The sequence below is a fragment of the Scylla paramamosain genome, chromosome 25, assembly GCF_035594125.1.
Source record: "Scylla paramamosain isolate STU-SP2022 chromosome 25, ASM3559412v1, whole genome shotgun sequence".
NCBI classification, from domain to species: Eukaryota; Metazoa; Arthropoda; class Malacostraca; order Decapoda; family Portunidae; genus Scylla; species Scylla paramamosain.
Genome location: NC_087175.1, coordinates 20,490,893 through 20,510,477, shown reverse-complemented (window position 1 = coordinate 20,510,477; position 19,585 = coordinate 20,490,893). Strand labels below are relative to the sequence as shown.

The 19,585-nt window shown below is 35.9% G+C and overlaps 1 pseudogene; it reads left to right on the top strand.

The window, feature by feature from the left end:
- Nucleotides 1-2,485: 2,485 nt before the first annotated feature.
- LOC135113390 (zwei Ig domain protein zig-8-like) overlaps nt 2,486-19,585 on the top strand; it is a 73,626-nt pseudogene continuing 56,526 nt past the window's right edge.

Below are 19,585 nucleotides of genomic sequence, written 5' to 3'. Positions count from 1 at the left end.
AGACCTACACGTGGCAGTCCCTGTACAAAAATGCCTTTCTCAACCTCTCATCCTTTTCCATAAATATGTCTAGTCGTCTTTTTAAAGCTCCCTAATGACGCCACTCTAATAACCTGATTGCATTCCTGAGTCCATTCCATTTGTCTACAACTGAGTTTGAGAGCCGATTTGTTCCTATCTATATTTTTAATCAAATTTTATCAAGGTTGAACCCATTATTTCTAGTCCTATCCTGATTAATGACCCTGCGAAGTTTGCCGATGTCACTCTTGTTATTATCTCCTATACCATTTAAAGACCTGGATCAGAAATCCTCTTAACCTACGGCTCTTTAAGAAATATAGATTTAACAAGCTTCTTTCATAAGGAAGAGTGCAGAGTGTTTGTTTCTCGTCTTGGTAAGATTACACGTGCACTCTCTCTCTCTCTCTCTCTCTCTCTCTCTCTCTCTCTCTCTCTCTCTCTCTCTCTCTCTCTCTCTCTCTCTCTCTCTCTCTCCCATAAACGAAGGATTAGAGGAGATTTCATTGAGAGATTTTTTTTTTATTCGAAATGGACTCGATAAAGTAAATCCTGATAAATCCACATTAATCACAAGACTTGAGGAAATGGCAAGGAATTTAAGTGATGGAAATTTAAGACAGATGTAAAGTGAAGCATATTTCCATTAATAAAACTGTTAATCACTGGAACAAACTTTTCAGCTTCTTATTTCCTGTGTTAATTCCTTTTCCCCACTCTTCTGTTTTCTTTGATATACAAGGAAAAACAGCTAATTCCGTTTTTTTTTTTTTTTCTCGCTCATTTTTCCTGTCCTAGTTTTTTTTGTTTTTTCTTTTTATAGTTTTGCGTTCTTTCCATTTTTTTTTTTTTTTCCATTCCATGTACAAGAGAAATATGCTTAATTTGTTCTTTAATTGTTACGTTTTTACCGCAAACTTAAACACCATTATTTGCCAGCTCCAAAATTCCTGATAATTATTCTCTTTCCATCCAGCAGTAGTTTACTAACAAAGACTTTTTTTTTTTTCTTTACTGCTTAATGGTCTGCTTTTATTTTGTTTCCGATGCAAGATGTGACAAAACAACTCGGAAGATTTCAAGTTATGGTAAATATTTCTAGATAACAATTTTTATTTAAGAAAGAATATATTTTTTACTGCCAAATACTCCGTTTATTTCTGTTTCAAGTGCGAGATGTGATGCAACTCCTCAGTATTAAAACTAATAATTATAAGTTTTTTCCCTAGTAAATAAAACCCAAGGACAAGTGTAGCATATCAACAACGTATTTTTTTTTCATTGTTTCAGATTCAAGATGTGATGCAACACCTCAGTATTAAAACTAATGATAACAACAGGTTTCCCCAGCACAGCAAACCCCAGCACTGGTGTAGTATAGTAGTATATACCTCTAATATAATTATTCACTAGGAAACTCCCACAAACACACTTCCCTATAAAAGTAAGCGGCGGTGTCCTCTGTTTTCCATCGAGTCAGTACTCCTCACTTGCAATTACTAATTCAAATCCCATTTAATTTGTATTTTTCATTTACTTTTCTATTCTTTCAAATTTTAACCACATCTTATTTTTGTTACATTTACTTTTCATTTTCACATTACAAGTATTTTCATGGAACTTCGTACTTCGACGCCAAGTGACATTAGTTGTGGCACCCCACGAAAAATTTCCTGTCACTTTAATTCAGTTTCCCTTGGCCATGTTGCCGCGGGGTGAGGCAGACAGGGAGAGAGAGCCTGGCTTTAATTAAATTCTACTCTACCACACACGTTTTACTGCTGTTAATAATTAGATAAGCAGATATCTTTGTTACACATCATTGTGTTCCTGGTGTCTAGTCCCATGCTTTCGTCTCGTCCTTAGCAACAGTGTTCGTTGAGTTGAGTTGAGTTGAGTTGAGTTGAGTTGAGTTGAGTTGAGTTGAGTTGAGTTGAGTTGAGTTGAGTTGAGTTGAGTTGAGTTGAGTTGAGTTGAGTTGAGTTGAGTTGAGTTGAGATGAGTTGGGCTGTGCTGGGTTGGGTTTGGCTGTGCTGGGTTGGGTGTTGTGTTGTGTTTGTGTTTCATTTGTTGTGTTGGGTTGTGTGTTTGTGTTTCCTGTGTTGTGCTTGTTGTGTTTAATCAGCATATTCACAATTCCCATGATTCCCTCCCTCCTGTTTCTCCTTCACTTTCCCGGTAATGGAGTGACGAGGGAAGGAGAGGAGTTACGAGATGAGACACTTTTCTGGACTGTAATCCTTCCTCACAGTTTTGCAGCGCGGACAAAGGAATGTAAATACGCCAGCAGTGGTGACTTAGCGGGGGACACACAAACACACCGACACGCAGCATTGTATATCTCCCCTTGGTGTTCTAATGCTAACATCTTTACCGCCTTTTTATATTAGTCTATTTATTTATTTATTTTACGATTATAAATTACTGGAAGAAATAAAGAGGAAGACAAAACACTAAAAGGAACATGGGCGTTTGCTCCTCATGTCTTCTACAGGAGTGTTTGTTTATCTTGTGTTCTCAGTGCGTCTTTGGTCCTCACCTCGTGTTCATCGTGAGTGTTTGTTCCTTATCTTGTGTTCTACAAGAGTTTACTGTTGAGTCTTCCTTGCCGACATGTTCTGAAGTAGCTTTTTTCTTCCCGCCACAGTGGTCGAGATGTTACACGAGTCTCTTGTTTTCCGCCGCGGTTTTACATGATTTTCTTGTCTTCCAGCTGCGGTGTTACATGAATATTTGTTTGTCTTCCCACCTCAATTTTACAATAGAGTCTGTGTTTCCACCTCAATGCTGTAATATTTTTTTCTCCCTCCGCAGTATGCCTGGAGGAGAGGGAGGGCGAGGAGGGCAGCGGCGCCGAGGAGCAGCCACACTTCCTGCATGACCAGCTGACCCTCAACGTGTCCGTCCAGCTGGGCTCCACCGCACACCTGCACTGCCGCCTGGCTGGCATCACCGAGCAGTCAGTGAGTAACCACACTCCCTCCCCATTCCGTCTCCCGTCGTGCCCCGCAGCCATACCTATGCTCTGCCACCTATGACTCCCTTACGAGACTCTACTTTTTCCTATAATAGTCACCTTATTGACAGACTGTATATTCTTTGACTGTTTGACTGGAGTATATTTTGATTCATTCTTTCAATTAATGTTTCACTGACTTCGTAAATCAACCTGTCTTATATTTCGCAGTCAGTTCATCCGACTAAGTAAAATTCGTCAATTACTGGAACATATTTTGACTTATTTTCCTAACACTTTAGTCGTCATCCTCCATTTTCCTACCACCTATATTTTCCTATCTCTGAAGTTTTTTTTTTCATGTATTTTTCTACCTCTGAAATTTCCATCTTAGGATATTTCACTATTCACCGTCAGTTCCTATTTCTTATGTATTTCCTTCTTTAATCTGACAAGTACCATTTTTTTTTCCTATTTATTCGTCTTTTTGTGGGCAGTTTTCTCTTCCTTCTCTTAATTCCTCTTCGACAGTCACTAAAAAAGCAGACAAACACTCCTTCACCTTTGCTCTCCCCTATAACCTCCGCCGGTCACCGCCAACACACGTCCCTTCCCTCATTCCTTCTCCCGTCATGACACGCCGCACACAATCCACCTTTTCCTAACCTCGAACCCTTCAGTTTATTCCGCCGCACTTCTCTCCCCGCTGGATTCCTCCGTTCATAATGTTATTCCCGCGCTGTGTTCTGTCGCTCCGTTGCCGCCAGTGGATCCACCGAGGCATGGACGCGTCTGTCAGCCTGTCTGTGTGTCCGTCCGTACCCAGAGGCAGCGAGAGGAACACTGCATCATCAACATTTAACACGTAACACTGAGAAACAAGGTGAGCTCCCAGGAGGGGTTGGTTGAAGAAGCGAGACTCACTAACTTAGGAAACACCGTCAACTGGGAAAACAAATGCTGGAGGGGAACGAAGAAGTTATTGGCGCTGAAGGTGCTGCACGAGGACGCCTGAAGGAGTTACGAGCGTACTGGGAAGAACTTAGTGGACTTAGTAGGAACAGTAATACTTTGACTACTAAAGCCTCGCCTCCAGCTTAATGAAATGTTGTACTGCAGGTTTGGGGTAAAATTATGATACAACACTGATAGCTAAAGGAGTGATGGGGTAGATCAAATCATTTAGTCGCTGTTGTATTTCTCCTTCGTAATATCGTTATGGCGGCTATTCGAGTCCAGAGGTTTACAATGTGCACCACGAAAATTTACACATTGAGTCATAGCACCGCAACAACAATGTCATAAGGCATATACAGTCTAAGGGCTATATATACATAAAAAAAAAAGGAGCTTTCTTTCCCACCAAAAAAAAACTACTTTGAACCACAAACTAATTTTTCCCTGTACCGAGCAAAAATCAATAAGAATCACCATACAAGAGTGAAGGGATGAAAAATCAGCGTTTTCACAGCAATTAAACCGAACTTAAAAAAAAAAAAAAAAAACGAACCCATCCAACGCAGAATACTTGATAACCGATGTTGAAAATAGTTACAAGTCATTTAGTTTAACCCTTTTGCTGTTATAGCCATGTCTCGTTAATATTCAGAGCACTGTCAAAGGAAGGTTTGCATGGACATCAAGGAAAAATAAGAGTATGGAAGGTTAATTTCGTCTTTTTAAGCTACACAAATATTAAAGAAACGAACAGAAAACAGGAAAATAAGAAAATGGATAAAACCTGCTTCTAATTATAGGAAAACTTGTCTACCAATGAAAAAAGTGAAAGAAAGAACGTACAGTCGTAAACTAAACGTATATGAAATTTACCCACCAGATTAGAAAATTAATTCCGTCTTTTCTAGGCAACACAAATATTAAAGAGAAAAATGCAAAATTAGATGGATAAAAAAAATGCTTCTGATTATTGAAAAAAAAGGATTATAGTAAATGGTTTAAGGAAAATTACACACTGTAGGAAACGAAGCGAATATTGGTACTTAAACGCGAATCTTACCCACAAGATGAAGAGATTAATGCCGTCTTTTCTAGGGAACACAAATATTAAACACACCAATAAAAAAAAATAAAAAAAAAAATAAATAAAAAAATGCTCCTGAATATAGATAGACATGTCCAGCAGTGGAAGAGTTAAGGGGAAAGCACTTAATGTCATAAATTAGACGTGAATATTGGTGCTGAAATACTGTGCATCTATTCACCGCTGAACCTGCAGAGAATGTGAATATTACTCGACAGACGTTTTCGTGGTAGAGAACAGAAGCTTAATTTCATCTTTTCTAAGCAACACAAATATTAAACATACTAATACAGAAAAAATAAATGGATAAAACGTATCTATGACCAGAGAAAAAAGTGATCCAGGAGTGAAAGGCTTGAGACAAAATATATAGTTAAAAAATATTAGACGTGAATATTGGTACTGCCTAGAATAAATTTATTTCGTTTTTTCTAGGCAACACAAATATGAAAGACACCAATACAGAAATAGATAAATAAATAAATGAATAAACCGTACTTCTGACGAGAGGAAGTCTGGCAATGAAAGGCTTAAGAGAAAGTACATGGAGCCATAAACCAGACGTGAATATTGGTACTGACCAGAATAGATTAATCTAGTTTTTTTTTTTTTTTAAGGCAACACAAATATTAAAGACCAATAAAAAAATAATAAATAAATAAATAAACCCTACTTCTGACTAGAGGAAAAAAATAGTGTAGCAGTTAAAGTATGTATCATAAACCAGACGTACTCACCAGAAAAGAAGCTTAATCTCTTTTTCTTTTTTTTTTTTTTTCAAGGCAACCCCAAATATTAAAGACGCCAATGAAAAAAATAAATAATAAATAAACCCTACTTCTGACTAGGGGAAAAATAGTCAAGCAGTTAAAGTACGTATCATAAACCAGACGTGAATATTGATACTGACCAGAAAAGAAGCTTAATCTCATCTTTTTAGGCCACCAGTACAAAAAACAAATACGAATGATAAAGCGTACTTCTGACAAGAGAGAAATAGCCTAGGAGTGGAAGACTTAAGGGAAACAACAGTGTCATAAACCAGACATAAATATTGATAGCGAAACCTTTATCTTATCCACCGATACTGAAGAGAACGTGAACATTACCCACCAGACGTTATCGTGATTTATGTACAAAGGAGAGCAGGGAAAGAATAATCCACTGAATAAGTCATGAGTATTAGGCGTATTGCTTTTACAATAACTCATGTCGGTAGATTTGGCGGGGCTTTCTACGTAGAGGACGCCGAGAACGGATGGCGGTGGCGGGAAGTTATGTGAGGAATAGCAAGCACTCACGGGTTTCCTGTAAGATGGTGTGGTCTGTCCGTAAGCTAATTTTGTGGTGTAAGTGCACGAGGGGTTTTGAAATGTGGCACTGATAGCAAAAGGTTTTATTTATTTGTTATTTTTTTACTTTTTTCTCTTTTTTTTTTCTTTTTTCCCTTCTTCACTGAGAGATGGTGTGGTCTCTCCGCAAGCTACATTGTTGTGGTGCAAGTTTATCGTGGGAGTTTGAAAAGTTTAACAGACAGTAAAGGGAGCGATTGATGGACCAGTGCGTCTTTCATTGTTTATTGCTCTTATTTGATTTTTTATTTATTTATTTTACTACTTATTTGATATTATTTTTCATTAGTTTATTTATTTATTTATTTATTTATTCATTTATTTATTTTATTTAATATTCTTATTTATGTATTTATTTATCTATTTTATTTCTTTCATTTACATTTTAATTATTTATTTATTTATTTTATTCAAATCCGGGTACCTTTCATGAATTAGAGTCAGGACGGTGCCTCCTGATGAAAGTCTTTGGTATTGCCATTTGGGAACAGTAACCCTGAGTGGATGCCCTTCCTAACCACGAACTCTGGCTAGAACTCGAACCCATGCACCTGAGGACTCAAAGACGTTACCTATACACCATGATGGTCCCTTTAAATTTTTAATTCGTGCTCAGTAAAATCCATAAACCGATTAAAAGAATCTGGAGAAAACCAGCAGAGGGAAGAAGATTGAGGAGAAGGCAGAAAGTAAGATGTTGTAGAACTGCAAAGGATAGAAGTTACAGAGGAAGATGCAAGGGTGATTAAAAACTGGAGGGGGCTCGTACATGGCGTCACGGAAACATCGAAAGAAGTAAAATTCCATAAGCCTCATTTCTTCAGCCATAGTCGAGGGGCTGGAGAGATTCTACTTGCTGCCACCCAAGATCTCATACATCCTCCCGCCACCGACCCTGGATTGTGCGAGTCGTGAGAGTGTTAGTGGTGATACGAGTCTGTACACGGTGTTACTAAGAAATAGAAAAGCAAATAAATAAATAAATTGATAAATAAATAGAAGAAGAAGAACAAGAAAAAAAAAAAAAACTCCAGCTTGCGCCACCACGGGAAGAGCCAGGCCAACCATCCCTCCAAAACAGATCAGCCCACATGTGCCGGAGACTTAGACGGGAGAAAATATCTACCAAACTGAAGCACATGTGTTGAAATGCTTTTTTCTTTCGCAAGGAAGGTTTTCAAATCCACAGAGATGATTAGTCAATTTTTCCCGGGTATTTTTTGCCACTGGTGGTGCAGAATTGCAAAATATTCTTGAAAATAACACTATAATTATGAAAACATTCCCTGCAACTCCAGTACATCCTCTTACCACTGCAGCCCATTAAACTATTACTAGATTCAGCAAACATCAAAATACTCTTAAAATATCAATGAATTACACTAGAGCCTTTAAAACCATCACTAGAAATTTAAAAAATCATTGAAAATTCCATTAGCATCCAATATAACGAGAATCCTGAAAGCACTCTTGCAAACCCACGTAGCTTCCATTACAGCCTACATTATTACGCAAAATCATGAAAATGCTCTTGAAAGCCCAATAATTTCTACCTTATCTTTTACATTATCACCAGAATAATGAATGTATCCTTGAAAATCACAGTAATATTCACTAAGTCCTCTGGAAATATCATTATAATCATAAAAACACTCTTGAAAGCTGCAGTAACTTCCACTAGATCCTGTTATCACAAAAATCATGAAAACATTCTCGAAAATTCCAAATAAGCTCCCATACAGTCAGTTTAACAATCACTGGAATCACGAAAACGTTCTTGAAAACACCAATAACTTTCACTAGAACCTACTGACAGGCAGTTGGGATAAGACGCAGGACTGTTTGCGAATACAGCGCTGCTTTAATGATACGATCAACAATAGCAAAGTTAAAATGAACTGAATGGATGCAAATGATAATGACGCAATGATCACACTAATGGGATGCAAAACATAACAATACAATTAATTAAACACGTAATGAAACGCAAATGACACCAATGCAATTAATTAACAAGCAATAGAATATAAACGATATATAATTATGATAAACCAATCAAACAATCAATGAGCTGGAACTGATAGGAATATATTGAACGAAACAAATAATGCGATGCAGGAAATCATAATACAATAATTGGAACCCTTACAATTAACTAGAGACATGAGAGAAGGGTTATACTAAAAATGCAATAAATTAAGATGCAATGGGTGTAAACGATAATGTAATCGAGTATTAGGAAAGAAATGCAATGGAAATTTTTTGGTGCCCTTGGCTGGTGTCCCTTCTACATAAAAAAATAAATAAATAAATAAATAAATAAATAAATAATAATAATAATAATAATAATGATAATAATAATAATAATGATAATAATAATAATAATAATAATAATAATAATAATAATAATAATAATAATAATAATAATAATAATAATAATAATAACAATGATAATAAGTAAGGAAGTGAAAATTATAAATAGATATCTCATTTAGCCAGCAATGAGATAGATACACAATTAATTGATAAGCATTGGGTGTAAATGACATCCAGGCACTTAATGGACAAGAAATTCAATTGCATGAACAAATAAGGAAATGAAAATTATAATAAAAAGAATTCAGCCCGCAATGAGAGAGCAATACACTTAATTAAGAACCAATGGAAGAGAAATACACTTAATTAAACGCGTAATGAGATGAAAATTATATCAAATAACTAATCCAACCCTCAATGAGATATGAATGCAATTAATTAGCAAGAAATGAGATGAAAATTATAACAAACTAAGTCATTTGACCCGCAGTGAGATAGAAGCGCAATTAATTAACAAGTAAGGGGAAGGAGGCAATGACAAAGCAATCAGTCCAGCAGGGGCGTCCCTCCCTCGCCTTATCAGCACGCCCATCACGAGGGCGGCGGGTGATTCACGCTGCACAGGTGAGCCAGTCCCGCCAGGCAATGAAGCAATCACTGTTGCACGTGGCGGGAGCTGAATCATTCTATGCCACAGAAAAATTATGAGAAAAAAATTAATTCAGCAAATTTAAATATTACAGTTTGTTTGATTGCTTGATTTAATACGAATAATGGTTTACTTTGCTCCGCCTGGCAATGACGCAATCACGCTACACGTGGCGGGAAGCTAAATCATTTATAACCAAAAGATATTATGAAGAAAAATAATAAATAAATAAAAATAAAAATAAACTATATATATATATATATATATATATATATATATATATATATATATATATATATATATATATATATATATATATATATATATATATATATATATGAATTCAGTTTAGTTAGAATATTACAATGTGCTTGATTTAATACGAATAACACGTAGAAAGCCAGTCATTTCAGAATGACTTATTCAGAATGAATAAGGGAGTACAAGAGAGAAAATTATGGCAGGAGAAAAGTGAGGAATTCGGCTTAGTTTGAGTATCATAGTACACCTAATTTAATACGAATAACACGTTACCCAACCAAAATAACGGAATGAAAAAATGTATGATGCTCAGTAAAATCGTAATATACTCAAATGACAAAAAAAAAAAAAAAAGACGTACAAGAGAAAAATTAAGAATTCGACTACGTTTGAATGTCACAATTTGGTCGATTTAATATGAATATTGCACCATTTCACCCCGGTAGGCAATGACACGTGGCGGAGGGTTAAATAATTTCATAACATACAATAATTATGTAGATCAGCATGCAAGAGAAAAAAATAAATTCGGCTTGCTTTGAATATTACAGTTTGCTCAATTTAATACGAATAATGCATTTCTCAAGCAAAGTAACGGAAATGAAGATGTATGATGCTCAGTAAAGTCATCATATACTCAACTGAAGCAGCAAAAAAAAAAATAAATAAAATAAAAATTCGGCTTGCCTTCGAAATGACAGCATACTTAACTTAATTTGTATAATTTCGTAGCCATAAAAACATACACGTGTACCAGTTTATTAAGTGTCATTTAACATATACAGCGACATGCATGTACACCTAATTTACCATGTATAACAACAAACAAGCGAAAAAATATATATATTAATTCGGTTTAGTTTGACCAGCAATTTAATAAGAATAATACACAGAAAGCTGAACCGTTTCATACCACAGAGAAATTATGTACGTATTAGCATACAACCGAATAAAAAATGTGAATTCTGTTTGGTATGAGTATCACAGATGGATCGTTTTAATACGAATCATAATTTATTTTACCAAGACAATGGAAGTGAAAATGCATGATGCTCAGTAAAATCGTCTTTATACTCAAATGAAGCAACAACAAAGAGACATCCAAGTGAAAAATAGAGAATTTGGCTTGCTTTGAATATTACAGTATGCCTAATTTGGTAAGAATAATACAAAGAGAGTTAAATCGTTTCATACCAACGTATAATTATGTATAACAGCATGCAAGCGAAAATGAAAGAATTCACCATGGTTTAAATACTGCAGTTTACTTAATTTAATAACAATAGAACGCAGAAAGCCAAATCATTTCATACCACAGGATAGTTATGAATAATAGCATTCAAGAGGGTAAAAAGAATAATTCTGCTTGATTTGAATATCACAGTTCACTTGAGGGGAGTCGAGCAGTAAAGATCACACTGGAAAGAAATAACTGCTAGAATAAAAAAAAATAATAATAATGATAATAAATAAGTGAATTAAAAACACTTATTAATTGAGGACAAAAAAAAATGAAGAGTTCCGCTTGGTTTGAATATCACAATTCACTCGAGGGGAGTTGAGCTGTAGGGTTCACATTGGAGAGAAATAACTGCTGGAATAATAAAACAAATAAATAAATAAATAAATAGAAACTAAATCAAAAACATGTATTAATTCAGTATTTTGCCCAAAAGTCGTAGGAAAGATGCAGAATTACGACAAAAGAAAGGAACAATAATACACTTTACCAAAAATAATGTAATGGAAAATATCTGATGCAGCTGCACTTATCGAGGAGAATATTACGCTACTTCGTTTTTAAAGAAAGTGTGGTGTTATGAATGGATCAATGAGGTTAAAATGCGCTAGATAAACTGCCTGAAATATCCTGTCATAAAACTGCTATTTCGTACAGAGAGAGTCGTGACCTAAAACTGAGAAAAAAAAAGAAAAAAATGCTGTCAGTAGTAAAGTAGTTTGAGTGTAATAGATTTACTGAAAAAAAAAAAATATATATCACGCAATAAATTCGCTATTCCGTACGAAGGAAATCATGACCTAAAAATCCTAAAAAAAAAAATGTATTCATCGTCAGTAATGCAGTAGTTCGCATGTCGAGAGTCGTAATGTAGACGTTTTAACGGAGAGGGCAAAAAAAAATGTTGAAAAAGATCGGGTCAATAATTCACTGTCATAAAAAAAAATAAAAATAAAAATAACATGTTGTATAGAGATCAAAACGGAAAATAAATGTAAAATATATGTTTGTTTTTTTTTATACAGGTCAAATTAAAGATCATACTAAATACAAATGTACGAGCATGATGTCAGCAATTCGTCATTTTGTCAGAAGGGAGTCGCGGTGTCGAGATCAAAACTGGAGAGAAATAACTGCCAAAATAAAATAAAGTAATCGTTAATTCAGTATTTCGTTCACACACAATCGTGGAATAGAGATGGAAAATTATGAAAAAGAAATTAAATGTCAATCATTCGCAAAAAAAAAAAAAAAAAAAAAAAAAAAACATTGAAATTTGGAAAAAATGTCATTCCTTACGTCACTTCTTGCACCGAAATGGCATAAGGTGAGACAACGAATAACCAACATTTAAGTATAACGCATGACCAAGGCGATGAACTGAACGTGGCTCTCATAACCAAAAAGCATATTCTAGTGTAATATCATTTATTGAACATAAGACCACCTAACCTAACTTTACCTAACCTAACTTAGCAGGTGACTAAGGTGATGAAATGAACGTGGTTTTGACAACTAAAATCATAACCTAGTCTAGCATTATCTAACCTAACGTTACCTGACCTAACTTAACCAAACTTAACCTAACCTAACCTTAACTTAACCTAACCTAACTTAACTTAACCAAGTCTAAAATAATCTAACATCACATCACCTGACATGACCTAATTTAACCTAACCAACCTTAATCTAACCTAACACATGACCAAAGAGATTAAATGAATCTGACTTTAATAACTAAAAACGTAACCTAATCCAGCAGCATTAGCATAACATCATCTGACATAATACAAGACATCTGAACATAAATATAAAAAATGAGACACTCTTTAACATTAGACGCTTGGAACCCTATAATCCAGTGTCTTGCTTGACCCAACAAAACAAAGGCAAGGAAAAGTGAAATACCGTCTGCCCATAATAAAGGTTTCAATACGATCAATAGTAAAATGAGAAGGAATTACACTGATGGATGTAACGAGTGAAAGAAAATTATGACACTCGTTCGTACAGGGAGGAAGACCAAGGAAACTGAGGCATAATGGTGCGCATAACAAAGGTAATTGAATAAATAGTTGAACCGACAAGGAAGACTGTAAAACGTGTAAGTACCAGGAATAAAAGAATAATGATGGCTGCTGGCGACAAAAGAATTAGAGAACTGTAATGCAACAAAGAAATATAATTATGCAGGTAACAGCTAATGAAAGTAATGATACAGGCAGTAAAGCGAATAATAAAAGTAGAGACAAATGCAAAAAAAGAATAAAATAAAATAAAATATGCAGTTCATGGCAGAAAAATAGTCGAGTGATTCACGTAAAAAAAAAAAAAAATACTATAGCGACAAAACAGGAAAAATCTATCAATAGTAAAAATATACATCTGTGAATGGATCACTGGTAAAAAAAATAAACAAATAAAAAAAACAGAAACAAATAAATATTCGAATCCCGCTCAGTCCTCATCCCTTTCAATACTAAACAATGTTCCCATTATGAATATTTTTTTTTTTCCTTTTCAAAGCTTATTTTTTTGTACTACAGTATTTTACGACTTTTCAACACGTGTTTTTAGCTGCAAACAGTATCTTATATCATTTCAACACATGCTTTTGTAATACTGTATCTTACAACCTTTTCAACACCTATTTTTGTACTAACGCCTCTTGTAACTTTTGCAACACCTGTTGATGTACTACACTTTCTTGCACATTGCTATACCAAGGAAGGACAAAATTAAACTATTCATTTCTTTCCTCTGAATCCAATCACACTACGTTATCTCAAAACTTTTACAACCGACAAAAAATAAATAAATAAAATAAATAAATTACTTTCTATTAACTTCTTTCCTGTAAATTCAATTAAATACATGTTTTGTTTTGTTTTTCATTCTTTCTTTTCTAGTATAAGCGTGAACACACGGCGACCACAGCAATAAACAAGCGGCGTTTAATACCACGTTTCCATAACCAGTGATTTAAGAGTCAGGAATATTAATACCAACACAAGTAATACGAACGTACGACCAATATAGCAAAAGAAAAGTGGGTTTATTTCAGATCCGCTACGTCGCTAACATTTCATAATTTAGTGCCTGTTAAGGGGCGAGGCACGTGGAGGCTCCTGTTCTCCCTCTCTCTGCATAAAGAATTGCAATATTTTACTGATGACTTGATAGAATCGGAATTTTAAAACACGCAATTGTTCACAACACTTCTTCGACCACAGAGGGTTCACACGAAAGCCATAAAGTTATGTATAAATTTGAATGTACTGAAGGGAGGCAGACATTTTTTTTTTACTTATATAGACACCAGAATACAATTGTCCACAACACTTTTTGCACCACAAAGAGGGTTCACAGGAAAGCAAAAAAAAAAAAAAAGTTCTATCAAGTTTTCAGGATGCTGGAGAGAGGCAGACACTCCCTTCTTTTACTTGTATAGATACCAAAATACTTTATAGAATCAGGATTTCAAAACATGCGATAGGTTACGACACTCCCTGGACCACAAAGAATTTCACACAAAATCTATGAAGTTCTATTCAGTTTGAATGCTGGAGAGAAAGACCCATACTCTTTTGCGTTGCTTACATAGATACTAAAATACTGTAAAGAATTGTTATCTTGGACTTGAAATAGCCCGTGACACTCCTCGGACCACAAAAAGGGTTCACAAGAAAAGCCATAAAATTCTCTCGGGTTTTGAGTGTGCTGGAGAGAGAGAGATATGCTTTTGTTATACCCAAATAACAAAATACTTTATAGAATCGGATTTATTTTTTTCTTGAAATAACCATGTCACTCACTTGGACACAAAGTGAGTTAAAACAGAAAGCCAAGAAATTCTGTCCAGTTTTGAGAGCGCTGGAGGTAGACAGACATTTTCTTTTACTTTACTTATACGTGAAGTAAACTCTGGAATTCCCTGCCTGCTTCTGTATTTCTTCCTATGACTTGAATTCCTCCAAGAGGGAGGTTTCAAGACACTTATCCTTCAATTTTTGACTACCGCTTTGGACCTTTTTATGAGACTGGCATCTCAGTGGGCTTCTTTTTTTTTGGGGGGGGATTTTTGTTGCCCTTGACCAGTGTACCTCTTACATAAAAAAAAAATCAAAATACGTTTTAAAACTTGAATTATGGACTTGAAATAAAAGATAACACTCCTTGGATCACCCAGAGACTTAAGGGAAAAGCCAGAAAGTTATGTCTAGTTTTGCGTGGGCTGGAGGGGAACAGAACCATACATTTATTTTGCTTTCTTTATGTGCATACCACAATACTTTCCACAATCTAAATTTACGAACTTCAAATGCGCATGTCATTCGTAGGACCACAGACTTCAGACGAATAATAAAAGGAAAGTTTTGTCCAGTTTTGAGTGTGCTGGAGGGAGAACGATAGATATTATTTTGCTTTATTTACACAAATTCCAAAATACTTTACAATATCAGAATTTACGAACTTCAAATAGCCCATGTCAATCATTGGACCACAAAGAGAGTTACACACACACACACACACACACACACACACACACACACACACACACACCTACCTGTCCATTTTTAAGTGTTAGAGGGAAACAGACATACAAGCTTTGGCTTTTACTGTATACATACATACCAAATATTTTCTTCCATATCTATACTCGATTTTTCCCTAAATTGGTGGTTTGTGCGAAGCTGTACACTGCCCCAAATGCCTGCCTATTTTGTGCCTACCTTGAGTGTTGCTTGAATAGGAGCCTGTCTACACTCATTTTTCCCTGTATCGCTTGTTTGTGTGAAACTGTATGCTGATCTGAATGGCTGCCTACCTTGTGCTGAGAGGGAAGCTGCGTTGCTTGGCCACGACAGGAACTCAGAACATGAAAGACGTTGAGTGGTACTTGTAACACGGTAGGAACACCTGTCGTGCGCCACACACTTGCTGCCTGACACTCACAGGGACAGCAAACCCTGACATACACATGGCTGCGCCGATCACACACCTGCAGCAAGAACATAGAGTTGGTTAACCTCTAGGCAGAGACAGGGACACACACACACACACACACACACACACACACACACACACACACACACACACACGATGCAAGAACTGGATAAATGTAAATGTAAATACAGGACCACACGAGTATAGCTGTATACTACACACACACACACACACACACACACACACACACACACACACACACACACACACACACACACACACACACATACACACACACAAAGAAGCAAGGACTCGATAAATATAAATGTAATGGCACGAGCACATTGGTATAGCAATATATTTCACAGGCACACACACCAATATATCATTCAGCAAACACATACAACAAACACACAGACACGCACCTACATCACATAAATAATCATACATCGCACAACCAAATGGAAAAAGTATATGAATTACTCCTTAGAATACTCACACTGCGCTACAAAAGAACGTACAAGATTACAAAGAATAATAAAGTAGGCAGAGACCTTTAAGCTTTTCCTAGAACATTTAATTGCACTACAGAGAATTACGCTGTACTATTTTTCTTTTCTTTTATTTTTTTTTACCATGGAAAGCTATTGGTGTTCATTATTACACTTGTTTTCTTGCCCTTAATAGTTTCAGTAATAGGGAACGTTTCATTTCATTTCTTAACGTCAATACAGTAACTTATTAAGCTTAGAATGTCTTTTTAATTAGAACTTTTACTCGAATTTATTTTTTTTATTTCTATTTTTTTTCATTTATTTATTTATTTTTATTTATCTATTTTATTTTACTTATTTTATTTATTTATTTATTCATTTTTTTTGAGGAGTGGCATAATTTTGATTCCTTGGCCACTCCGAGTCTATTCCAATCATCTTCCACTGTATTTGAAGAGATGGTTCTCAAAGTGCCAGATGAATGGAACAGACTCAGTAATCAGGTTGTTAGTGCTGAGTATCGTTAAGGAACTTGAAAAGATGATTAAACAAATTTATGGACGAGGATGATTGGCGGAAATAGGTATATGATTCACACGCGTTGGCCAGATGGCTCCTTGCAGATTCCTTTATCTTGTTATGTTCTTATGTTTTCTAATATTCTCATACAAAAATGTCTCCTTGCTATCATCTTTTAATCATCCATCCGAGACAATCATATATGCACTTACTCTTTTCTGACTAACAGTTCGTGATCCGATAAGGTCTGGGAATCATCTTAATAGGCTACTCTTTTCATTGACAGGCTTTTGTTTCCATACTCCCTCACCACTTTCCAGACGCTAATTTTTACACTAAAGAATGTTATTTAGTTCCGTAGCCTGGAAAATACAAAAATAACCTCCAATTTCCTCTTTTCCTCTATTCGTGTGTCCATGCTAACTACACTGCTCTGAGCGTTGCCAAAAGACGACCATAGCAGTGAGGGAATTAATCTGACATTTTGTCGGGTCTTCTCCTCCGGTTATTTTTTGGTAACGGATTTCTTTTCTTTACTTTTCTTTTCCTTTTTTTTTGTCCATGGGCAGTCTCACAAATACATAAAGCTGTTTTACTATAATTTATTGTTGTTATCAGGCATTTCTCACGGATCTTCTTATTTTTTGTGGTGTTAAGGTATATTTTTTTTTTCCTTGGCTGCCCTCACTAACAAAAAAAAAAAAAAATAGTTTGGTATCACCTTTTAGTCACCCATCCATGGCAATTATATCTGCACTTACTCCAGTCTAACAAGGCTCGGCTACTGCCTAAATGTGTTAATCACACTGACCGGCAGGAGCTGCACCCTGCTGACCCAGTGACCGCGAACACCCATCCCGTCCCTCACTCAGGCATATCGACCACTGGCAAGTGTAGGGTCGCGTGCCTACACGGTGCAGGTTCTCCTTACCGCTAATTGTGATCAAGTGCAACGAAACTGAGGCGTAACACGAATCCCAATGTGTTACCGGTGCAGTGACAGAAAGGCTGCTAAACTTTAGGAAGGGAATAAGAATTTAAAAAGTTGAGAACGGGGATAAAAACTGGAAAAACCGAAGAAAACAAGTAAGTTTACTACAAAAATCGAAGAAGGGAACGAGCGAAATTATAAAAGAATAGGAAGGAAACAACTAAGATTACAAGAGGAGGAAGAAAGCGACTAAAATTACGAGCTATAGAAGAGAACAATTAATATTACAAAAGACGAGGAAGGGAACAACTAAAATTACTAAGTCGGAGAAGAGGACAACTAAAATTACAATTGAAGGAATGGAACAACTCGAATTACAAAAGACGAGGAAGGGAATAAATAAAACAATAAAAAGACAAGGAACGAGGAAAATAACGACTAAAATCACAACTAAAATTACGAAAATATTGCAAGGGAACAGCTAAAATAAAAAAAAGGAAGAAAACAAACAAAATCACAACAAAGAAGAAGAGGCCAACCAAAATTACAAAAGTCAAAGAAGAGAAGAAAATTACAAGATTTAGAAGAAAACAAGTCGGGGAAGGAAACACATTAATAAATTTTTGATTACTCTTTCATTCATTATTCCATCCACCTTACTAATGCAAGAGTTCATCGTTATCCTCACTCTTACATGCTTAAAAGTGCAGAGGGTCGTTAAAGAAGATGAGTTTTCTTCCATAACTGTTTCATGGATGACTAATAATTACTCTTTCATTCATTATTCCATCCATCTTACTAATGCAGGAGTTAATCAGTATCCTCACTCTTTCATGCTTTTCAATTATAAACTCCGGAACTTTGTCTGATTCCGTCTTTCCCTGACTTATCACTTTATTAATGCCATCCGTACACCTCCATCCTTCTCACCAGCAAGGTATGCGTTTCTCTACCTGATTGTCTTTTTACCTTCCTTCATTTTTCTGTCCAGCTTCAATTTTTCGTCCTTTTCAGCTGTAAAGGTTCAAGCTCTGTCTAATTATGTTCTGTCTACCTCCCTATGTCTTCCAGCTCACCTCTCATCATTATTCTCTACGGGATCATAATTTAGCCCTTTAAGGTAGTTAAGTTTGAAAGTCCCTGCCTCATTACCTTCATTCTACCTTCCTATGGCTTGAAATTCACCAAGAAAGGAATATCAAGACATCCCCGGGACTGAACAGCCACTTTGATTGGATACCTTTTTTATCAAACTTTTTTTTTCGGGAGGAGTTTTTTTATTATCTTTTATCTATTTTATTTTTACTTATTATCTTTTTTTTTTCACCTTCGTGCAACCGCTTTTATACGGTAAAGGACGGAAGGTAGGTCACATCCATACTACATCACCCACAACACACCACGACCTCTTTCGCTGTGTCGCTGATGGTAGCGGCGGTCCGGACGAAACATTCAGAAAACTATATAAACATTAGTCAGTTCACAGTTCCCGGACAAAAGAGCACAATGAAAGTATGTCCCTGAATGGTGGCTTGGCGCGGTGGAGGAAGAGGACAAAGGAAGGCGTGGGGGGACAATAAGTCAAGAGAGTGTGTTGACAACCCCGCGGCGCCGCCCAGCTGATGAATGGTGTTGTTCACTTACCCCTGACACTCCCAGCTTGGCTCCCTATTTGGTGAAACTTTATTCCCTCTTCTGTATTGTTTTCAAAGGCCACGGAAGTTATTGGTTGGGTTCCCTGAAGAATTTCATCCCTAGACGCTCCCTATTTTGTAAAGTCTTATTAATTCTTCAGCACTGTTCTTAAAGGCCAAAATCTTTTTTGTCAGACACTCAGCTTGAGTTGCTCTTCGGCGAA